Raw genomic sequence first — 10,722 nt, forward strand, 5'->3', positions numbered from 1 at the left:
TGAAAAATGAATAAAAAGTGATTAAAAAGTCAGATCATTACAAAAATGGTACCGATAAAAACTTCAGAACACGGCATAAAAAATTAGTCCTCATAAGTTATAGGGGTTAGAAGATGAGAATTTTTAACATATAAATTTTCCTGCATGTAGTTATGATTTTTTTCCGAAGTACGACAATATCCATCCTATATAAGTACGGTATCATTTTAACCGTATAGACCTACAGAATAAAGATAAGGTGTTATTTTTACAAAAAAAATGCACTGCGTAGAAACAAAAGTTACAAAATGACATGTTTTATTCAATTTTGTCGCACAATGAATTTCTTTTCCGTTTCGTCGTGGATTTTTGGGTAAAATTACTAATGTCACTGCAAAGTAGAATTGGTGGTGCAAATAATAAGCCATCATATGGAATTTTATGTGCAAAATTGAAAGCGTTATGATTTTTAGAAGGTGATGAGGAAAAAATTAAAATGCAAAAACGGAAAAACCCTGCATCCTTAAGGGGTTAAACATTGTGATTCATATTGGGGGCTTATTAGCACGACACCAGGTAACTAGTCATTTATAGTTCACAATGGCTGGTCTCCACCTGTACACAGGTGCTTTACTCAGGGCTGACCGGAAAGGGAACAGCCATGGGGACCACCCCCGTAACCACTTATTGGGGTCTTGGTGGATTGCTGAAACTATGATTTCTCTGGAACACTTGAGCAGTTCCCTTTAAACAACCAGAAAAAGTCATATCAAAGGTCTCGACTTGTTTGTCCAATCAATAAGGGTTCATCGGGAAACACCAGTACTGGTGGGACATTTTACAAACATGGGCTAAGTCAATATTAGACTCATTAGTATACTAAATGAAAAGTATTGAGAATATATATATATATATATATATATATATATACACAGAGCAAAGATTTGACAGCCCAGTAAGATGTTAATAAATAAGTGAATGGTAGCCAAGCTCAAATTAGCCCCTCCATCAGTTACCGCACCTATGGAATTGATGGAATAGTATGGGCACACCTCTCTCTGTACTTATGATAATGTGCCAGTCCACCTACAGAAGCCTGTGCCTGCCAGGACCCAGCTCATACCAATAACCCTGACGGTGGGTACCAATGTTATAACTTTGTGCACTATTGCTAAGCCTAGGCTTAATAATGGATGCTATCTTTTAGACATCTAAGATGTACATCTAAGTAGTGTCCTATTTTGTACTTGTTAATATGTCAAGGGCCTTGATGCTGTGAAAAGCCATGCAAAAGTAATCACCGGCTGGTGTTTTACTCTAATACGTTTTTTAAGTGTACTGTAGCACATTTTTCTGCCCTTTTTGTTCCACAACAAATGGTCTGCTGGTTATATTAGCCAGTAGACGTTCATCTAAGTAGTATACTATTTTGTAACTGTTAATTTGTCAAGGGCCTAGATACTGTAAAAGGCCAGGAAAAAGTAATCACCTGCTGGTGTTTTACTCCACTATTTCTTTAAGCATAATGTAGCGCATTTTTGTGCCCTCATAAGTGCATACCACATACCTACATCTAAATAGTGTACTATTTTGTACTTGTTAATCTATCAAAGGCCTAGATACTGTGAAAGTCCAGGCAAAAGTAATCACCGGCTGGTGTTTTACTTCACTACTTCTTTAAGTGTACTGAAGCACATTTTTTGTGCCGTCATAAGTGCATACCACATACCTACATCTAAGTAGTGTACTATTTTGTATCTTTTAATCTCTCAAGGGCCTAGATAATGTAAAAGGCCAGACAAAAGTACTCACTGGCTGGTGTTGTACTCAAATACTTTTGTAAGCGTACTGTAGCATATTTTTCTGCTCTCATAAGTGCATACCACATACTTACATCTAAGTAATGTACTATTTCGTACCTGTTAAGCTCTCAAGGGCCTCGATACTGTCGACAGCCAAAAGCCCACAACTGCTGCTGTTCTAGACAAATACTGTTAGTTACTGTTACTGTTAGCGTAGTGAACCGTATTGTACTCCCCTCATGTATGCACTAAGTATGTCAGACAGAGAAGTACCAGGACATGCACAGAGGAGTGGCAGAGGCCTAAATTCATCAGGAGCAGGCAAAGGTCACAGCAGACTAGGGGCAAGTGGCAGCAGGCAACGAGAGGCCTGATCTCCTGAAATCAACTAGCAGTCGTGTCTTGACCAGCAAACCATCTTCCGTCATCGATTGGTTAAAACGGTCATCCACTTCATCACAAGTGACATCTGATACCCCCAGTAAACAGACACAAACCTCAGTTGGCATGGCCCAGGAGCAGTTTCTGTCCACCCATTGCCACTTCCTATGCTGTTAACTCCCCTAACGAAGTGACGCTCTAATAGAGGACAGGTAGCAGCTACTGCCCAGCCAAGAAGTGGAGGAGACATCTGCCGCTTCGTCTGCTAGGCGGGCAAGTAGTGATGAGGAGAGTTACGTGAGAGGCGGTGTTGCCAGGGTTCAGGGTCCTGAAGCAGACACTGTTGAGGAACCTGAGGAGGACATCAGTGACGTGCAGACACTTGATGATGATGAAGCAATTGGGAGCCGGGTGCAAAAGGGGCTTCATCGTCATCAGGAGAAGAGGATTGCTGTGAGGAAGCTGCTGAGCCAGCAAGGTGGTAGCATGGTTGGCAGTCAGCATGGGGGCAGAAGTGGAAATTCTGGAGCCAAACGTGACCAGGGGAGACCACCTGCTTTGCGGCAGCCTACCTTCCCGTGAGGTAGTGGAACCGGGGTTCCTGGAGACGGTGGCAGTAGCAGTTAATCAGTGAGGACTGTTGGTGGGAAAATCAGCTACTTAGTGGTGTGGCAGTTTTTCATCAAGTTTCGGGAGGAGGTTAACATAGCCACAAGCAAGATGTATCGGCAGAAGGTGAAGCATGGCCAGGGTCCCAATGTTGGCACCACGGCCCTGCTTCAACATATGCTGCGCCACAATAAAGTGGCCTGGGAGAACCGTGGCTCTGATGTGGTGGTCCAGCCTGCTGCATCACCCAGTGGAATACACTCCCTCTTTCAGCCAGCCAAGGCTCCTCCACCTCAGCCTTACGGAGCTGTGTGTCAAACCCTCCTTCTGTAGCTCCAGCAGCTACTGCTCCTCCTACTTTTAGTCAGTCATTCTGCCAACAATCCATCGGCAAAGCCACATCCAAGAGACAACAGTATGCGCCCACTCATCCAACGGCACAGAAGCTGAATGTGCTTGTCCAAACTGCAGTCCCTCCCTTTTCAAGTGGTGGACTTTGCACCTTTCAGAGAACTGATGGCTTGTGCAGAGCCGAGGTGGAGAGTGCCAAGCCGTCATTTCTTTGCGAAGAAGGCAGTACCAGCCCTTCACAGTTTTGTGGAAGAGAAGGTGGGCCAGTCCTTGAGCCTGTCGGTGTGTGCCAAAGTGCACGGCAGCTCTGACGTCTGGAGCTGTAACTATGGTCAGGGACAAAACATGTCCTCTAGGGCCCACTGGGTGAATGTCGTTCCTGCAGAGCCACAACACCAACTTGCACAGGTCACGCCGCTTCCTCCTCCACGTTCTCAGGCCGTTGGTCCTGTGACAGTGTGCGACTCGGCCTCCTTGTCCTCCCCCGTGTCCTTAGCCTCCAGTGCGCAGACAAGTCTCAGTGCCCCTTCAGCATACCATGTGTGCAGGGCACGGCGGTGTCACTCTGTTCTTCACATGGTTTGCCTTGGCGAATGGAGTCACACAGGGGAGGAACTGCTACAAGTCATTCATAAAGAAATCAGAGCATAGCTTCCTCCACGAAAGTTGGAAATGGGAACCATGGTGACTGACAATGGGAAGAACATCTTGTCTGCGCTGCGACCAGGAAGGCTGAGCCATTCGTTCTGCATAGCAAACGTGTTAAATCTGGTTGTCAATCGGTTCCTGAAGTGTTCCCTCCATTTGCAAGACATCCTAACAATGGGAAGGAAACTTTGCATGCACTTCAGCCACATGTTGGAATTCCACCCTCCATATGTTGGACCGACTATATGAACAGGGAAAAGCCATTACTGATTTCTTGATGATCGAAGTGGATAGGGGGACTCCCTTGCGTAACTTCAATGTCCTTCAATGTCCCCTTTGAGGAAGTCACATTATTAGTCAGTCCCCAGGATTACGGGATGAATGACGTCATTCCACTGCTTCATTTCCTACAACACGTGTTTGAAACGATGGCTGGTCTGGGCAATTGAGACGTAGAGCCTACATCTCATGGCCACATGACCCCTGTGGGGGCTGAACTGGAGGAGGAGGGGAGGGGAACAGTGGAGCACAGTTTAGGTTTCACCAAATGGGCAGTTTTTCTAGTAATCTGACAGGAAAGGAAAAGCAGGAGCAGCCAGAGGAGCTGGAGGGTTGTGAGGAAGGCGAGACAGAAGACCCAGACACACCGTGGCAGTATGCAGTGGAGATGGAGGCAGGGAGTCCCTCCGAGTCACTTGCACAAATGGCACGATGCATGCTCAGTTGCTTGCGTAGTGACCCCCGAATTGTCACCATTCAGCAGCGGGATGACTTCTGGATCTCCATCTTATTGGAGCCTCGCTACCACCACAAAATAAGGGCACCCACAGAGAGAGATAGAGACGAAAAAATGACCTACTATAGAGACATCCTATGTAGTCAGTTGACCAATGCCTATTGGCTCCTTCGTCCATGCTCTCGCAGGTCTGACTCGGGGGGCCCTCTGCGCTCCCCTTCCACTGTCATGGTGGCCGGAGCAGTACCAGCTCCCTCAGCAGCAACCTGAGTCTACAGTCGCTGATGAGTACCTTTCTTCACCCGCATAGTGAAGCAACTCATCAGCAGCAGGTAGACCTGGAGCAGGACCTGAACCAACAGGTGGTGGCACACCTTGACATGCCCATGCAAACACTTTTTGAAGATTCGCTGGACTTCTGGGCAGCCAAACTTGATTTTTGGTCGCAACTAGCAGAGTTTGCTCTGGAAAAGCTGTCCTGCAAGGCCAGTAGTGTGCCATCTGAGCGGGTGTTTAGTGCGGCGGGGGCCATAGTCACTCCAAGGAGAACTCGTCTGTCCATGAAAAATGTGGAGAGACTGAACTTTATGAAGATGAATCAGGCATGGATCAGCCAGGATTTCCACCCACCAATGCCTGATGCATCAGAGTAGATTGACCATCGTGCCATGGTCTCATTCTGCCACCATATGGTCTCCTCATGCTTCCACCACCTCCAGGCTGTGTCATTCAGCCACTATATGGTCTCCTCATCTGCCGAAAACTCCAGGCTGTACCATTCAGCCAATATATGGTCTCCTCATCTGCCGCCAACTCCAGGCTGTGCCATTCAGCCACTATATGGTCTTGTCTTGCTGCCGCCAATTCCAGGCTGTGTCATTCTGCCAGATTAGGGTCTCCTCATGCTATTTCCCCCTCTAGGCTCTGTCATTGTGCCGCCATGTGGCTCCTTGTTAGATTGGGTTTTGTGGTCATACAGTACTAGTTCATAGTAAACACTGGGACATTAAACTTGGGACTATATATATATATATATATATATATATATATATATATATATATATACTCAATTGGGTAATTTATCATTATATATAGAGCTTTTTTGTCTATTTTTTAATGCAAAAATTTGCACAGGAGTTTTTTTGAGTCTTTTTTTGCGTAAAATTTGATAGAATTCTTCATAGCCATGTTTACAGTTCAGTTTATCATAGAACACTTTCTACTGTAGAATAGAATTTATTAATTGCGTGTTTTTTTTAAACGCAAAAAAAAAATGGGCGAATGCACTTTCCCACTGATTTAAAGTGGCCGCAGCGCCGGCTGCTTGTTAAAGATCAGCAGTCCGGCCACGGCCTGTTTAAAACAGTGACCAGCGGTGGCTCTTGCGGGCCCGGACACTTCTCCTCCTGATTTTAATATTTTTTATATTTCCTTGCCTGGCCGTGCTCCGGCAGGCTCAGGTAATGCGGCAGGTCTTGTGGGCTGTGTGGATAGTATGACGAGTGACGTCCGCTGCCGGCTCCTCTGCACGGCATCAGGGACATCACTCCTGATTTACTGCAGCCGCCACGGGTGACTGTTCTAAAATGTCCAGCGGCGGCTGCAGAGAATGAGGAGTGACGTCCCTGATGCCGTGCAGAGGAGCCGGCAGGAGACGTCTCTCGTCATACTATCTACACAGCCCACAAGACCCGCATGATTACCTGAGCCTGCCGGAGTGCAGCCAGGTAGGAAATATGAAAAATAGAAAAAGTAGGGGGAGAGGGGGGGAACAGTGAGCAAGGAGGGGGGGGGGGCAATGAGCAAGGGGGGAAAGATGAGCAGGGGGAGGATGATGAGGCAGACGGGGGTAATGATGAGCAGGGGGGATTATGAGCAAGGGGGGGAAATAATGTTCAGGGGGATTATGAGCAGAGGGAATGATGAGTCAGAGGGTGGGGGAATGATGAGCAAGGGGAATCACAGGGGAAAGGAGGCACATGGGATCAGAGGGGGTGGTAAATGTGGCACAGTGGCTGATAAAAGGGGAGGAATTATATCTCACGGGGAAGAGGGGGGCAAACTGAGGAGCAGGGGGAATCAAAGTTGGGGGGGGGATGATGAGGCATATAGTTCAGAGCTTCTAAGTAATTTATTTTACATTATTTTTTTTTCCTCAAATTTTCCTGTGAAAATGAGGGTGTGTGTTATATATGCCAATAAAAAATGTAAACAGTAGCCTGGAGCCGTCGGGCAGCGCAGTGCAGCAGCATGGGCCGCCAGCTTGTAAAGTTAATAAATGCAGATCACAGTGGAGAATGACCTGCTGTGATCCATTATGCAAAACACATAATGAGAACAGAGTCAGGCCTGGACTTTGTAGCTCCACCCACTGATGACCTCATCTCTAGGAGGCTGATCAGTAAAAGTCGCAGGGGGTCTCAGGAGTGAGACCCCCATTCGATCTGCCCCTCTGCCCTTGGACTACTACTCCCATCATGGGGCAGACTCTGTCCATGATCGGAGTTATAGTCCAGGGATTGAGGGGCAGATCGAAAGGGGGGCTCACTCCTGCATTTCTGCCAGTGTGTTCCCAAACAGGGAGACTCCAGCTGTTCAACTACAGCCCCCATGATGGGAGTTGAAGTTTAGCAATAATTGGAGGCTCCCTGTTTAGGAACACACAGCATTATGTACGCTCTCTGCAAGGGTAAGCGCCAAAAATGTACTAACCTTTATTTTCTTTTCTTCTCATTTCAGATACGTGAATGCAGAAATGCACAAAGCTCTTTTTTTTCACAGTTTTTTTTTTATGGGAAAAGGGGGGTTATTCAAACTTTTATTAGGGAAGGAGTTAAATGACCTTTGTTAACTTTTTTTTTAACTTTTTTTTGCAGTGCTATAGCTCCCATAGGGACTTATAACACTGCACACACTGATCTCCTATGCTGATCCCTGCAAAGCCATAGCTTTGCACGGATCAGTGAGATAGGGGCTCGATTGCTCAAGCCTGTAGCTCAGGCTTTGAGCAATCAATCGACAATCGGATGCCGCAGAGTCAGGTAAGGAGACCTCCGCCTGTGTCCCAGCTGATTGGAACATCGTGTCCCAATCAGCCCGACTGAGCTGCCAGGAAGCGTTTACTTTTGTTTTCAGACGCGGCGGTCAACTTTGATCGCCGTGTCTGAAGGGTTAACAGCGCGCGGCACAACGATTGATGCTGCGCGCTGTTAGCCCAGAGTCCCGGCTATGATTAGCAGCCGGGACCGACCCGGTGGGATGCGGGGTCAAGGCGTGACCCCGTTTTAAACACCGGGACCGGGCGTAGGGCGTACAGGTACAGGTCCTTAAGGAGTTAAAGTCCCATGCAAATCTATGGAAAATGTATGTTCCCACATAACTTCCATATGGCTGGAGATATTTCCATAATACCTGGTACACATATTACTTATATGTCAAATACAAATATATAACAGTTAAATTAACCCGTACCAAAAAAGATGTTTTTTTGTTTCAAGTCCCATGCAAGTATATGGGACTTCCAGTACCTTACTAAACAATGTCCGCTCGGCATCTCCTGTTGAATGTGTCAGTCCGGCTTGCAAGCCAAACCCCATCTCACAAAGACACGCCCACTGTTTAAGCCCCACCCCTTTTATTATCTACCCTTTTTGTGCATCGGTCTGGCTTGCAAATCATGCCCGGTCCCACAAAGCCACGTCCCCTTCTATTTTCAGCTTACAATATCTTAATCGCAATCAGTCCAAGCTGAGTATGAGGATGGGACATAAGGACGGGATATGAGGATGGGACATGAGAGCGGGATATGAGGACAGGATATGAGGATGGGAAATAAGGATGGGAAATAAGGATGGGAAATAAGGATGGGATATGAGGATGGTACATGAGAACGGGATATGAGGACAGCATATGAGGACGGGATATGAGGACAGCATATGAGGACGGGATATGAGGACATGATCTGAGGACAGGATATGAGGACGAGATATGAGGATGGGATATGAGGAAGGGATCTGAGGATGGGATATGAGGACAGGATATGAGGTCAGGATATGAGGAGGGGGTATGAGGACGGGGTATGAGGACAGTATATGAGGTTGAGATATGAGGTTGAGATATGAGGACAGGATATTTGGTCGGGATATGAGGTTGAGATATGAGGACAGGATATAAGGACAGGATATGAGGTTGAGATATGAGGACGGGATATGGGGTTGGAATTTCCCAACTATATATGAGGACGGAACATGAGGTCAGGATATGAGGACGGGATATGAGGTCAGGATTTGAGTACGAGATATGAGGTCAGGATATGAGGAGGGGTTATGAGGTCAGAATATGAGGATGGGATATGAGGACTGGATATAAGGTTGACATATGAGGACGGAATAGGAGGTCGGGATATGAGGTCGAGATTTGAGGACGGGATATAAGGACGGGATATGAGAACAGGATATGAGGTTGAGATATGAGGACAGGATATGGGTTTGGAATTTCACAACTATATATGAGGATGGGATATGAAGTCAAAAGCTTCCTCCTTTGTTGATTTTCCTCCCCAACAAGGATTAGGAAGGACAAACTGGGTAACACCAGGTACTCAGCTAGTGTAATATAGATCTTAAATTAAAATTTTAAAAAATTGATATAATCTTTTCAAGACCAACATCAAGATGGTCGTCAACGTCATATTACCTCTGAAATTATCACAAGAATCCAATGAAACAGCTTGGAGTGATAACAATGAACCATAACTGATTAAATGAAACATTTGCACTTTCACAGTTAGGGGGCGCTGAGAGGCAAGGGCTGGAACAGATGGTATCTTACCTAGCGGAGGACCGCCAGCTCGATTTTGAGATACAAGTAAGAGCTGTTCCACTGCAGCCACTTCTAGCTTTATGCACCCACTTATCCAATGGCACAGAAGCTGAATGTGCTCCTGTCCAAGTTGCTGATTCTGCAGTCCCTCCCTTTTCATGTGGACATGCAGAGTTTGGGGGTGCACTGAGAGACAGGGGCTGGAACAGGTGGAAGCTTGCCTCGCGGCGGACCACCAGCTCGATGCCCACCAGAAGGAATTAAAAATTACATAAAATATCTGCCACATCCAGACACTCATAGGCATTTCACTAACACAGTACACTCCCTATGCGTGTTAGGACAAGGTAAAGTCTTCTTCACCTCTATTGAGCCTCTCTGTAGGCCAGAAATAGCCGTTTTTAATAGCAATTCACCACGAATAAATTCAGACCAAACCGAATTTTTGGGAAAATTCTGCGAAGCGGGCAAATCGAATTTTTTTAAAATTTGCTCATCTCTACTTGTAGACAGTGAATCCTTCCATAAATGTCCTGATGAAGACAAACCTGATAAGAAGAAAGTGAGATGTATTCCTAAAATCTATGAGTTTCTATCTCATGAGAAGAACATTTTGGTTCAGATTTTTTTAACATTTGTCTTAATTTTTTGTGCTGTCACATTGTTCATTTTAAGAAGCTTCATTACTGGGACACTCCAATAGTTAAAGCCAATAACCGAACAGTGAGCTTCATCCTCCTGGTCTCCATCTTCCTGAGCTTCCTCTGTATCTTCTTCTTCTTTGATCATTCTGTGGACATTTGCTGTTTACTAAGACAAATATCATTTCGGATCTTCTTTTCTGTTTTTGTGTCTTCCATTCTGGTTAGACTATCAAGCCATTAAACCAGGCAGTGTGTGGGTGAAGTGGGTCTCACTCAAAGTATCTAATTCTGTGGTTTTGGTTTGTTCTTCTGTACAAGTTTTGATCTGTGTCCTCTGGCTGCTGGTGTCACCTCCATATGTAGAGTTTGACCTTCACACTTATCCTGGGAAGATCATCATTCAATGTAATGAAGGTTCAAATATCTGGTTCTACTCTGTGTTGGGTTATCTGGGGTTCCTGGCAGCGGTGAACTTTGTTCTGGCTTTCATGGTGAGGACATTACCGGACACTTTCAATGAGGCCAAGTACATACCCTTCTGCATGCTGCTGTTCTGCAGTGTCTGGATCGCCATGATCCCGGCTTATCTGAGCACCACAGGGAAATCCATGGTGGCTGTTGTGATTTTTGCTATATTGATGTCATGTGCTGGCATTCTTGGTTGCATATTTTTCCCTAAAGTGTACGTTCTGCATTTAAAACCTAACTTGAACCCAAGAGAAAAACAAACTAACATTTTAAAATGCACAAG

This window comes from Hyla sarda, chromosome 1, assembly GCF_029499605.1.
Source record: "Hyla sarda isolate aHylSar1 chromosome 1, aHylSar1.hap1, whole genome shotgun sequence".
Lineage (NCBI taxonomy): Eukaryota > Metazoa > Chordata > Amphibia > Anura > Hylidae > Hyla > Hyla sarda.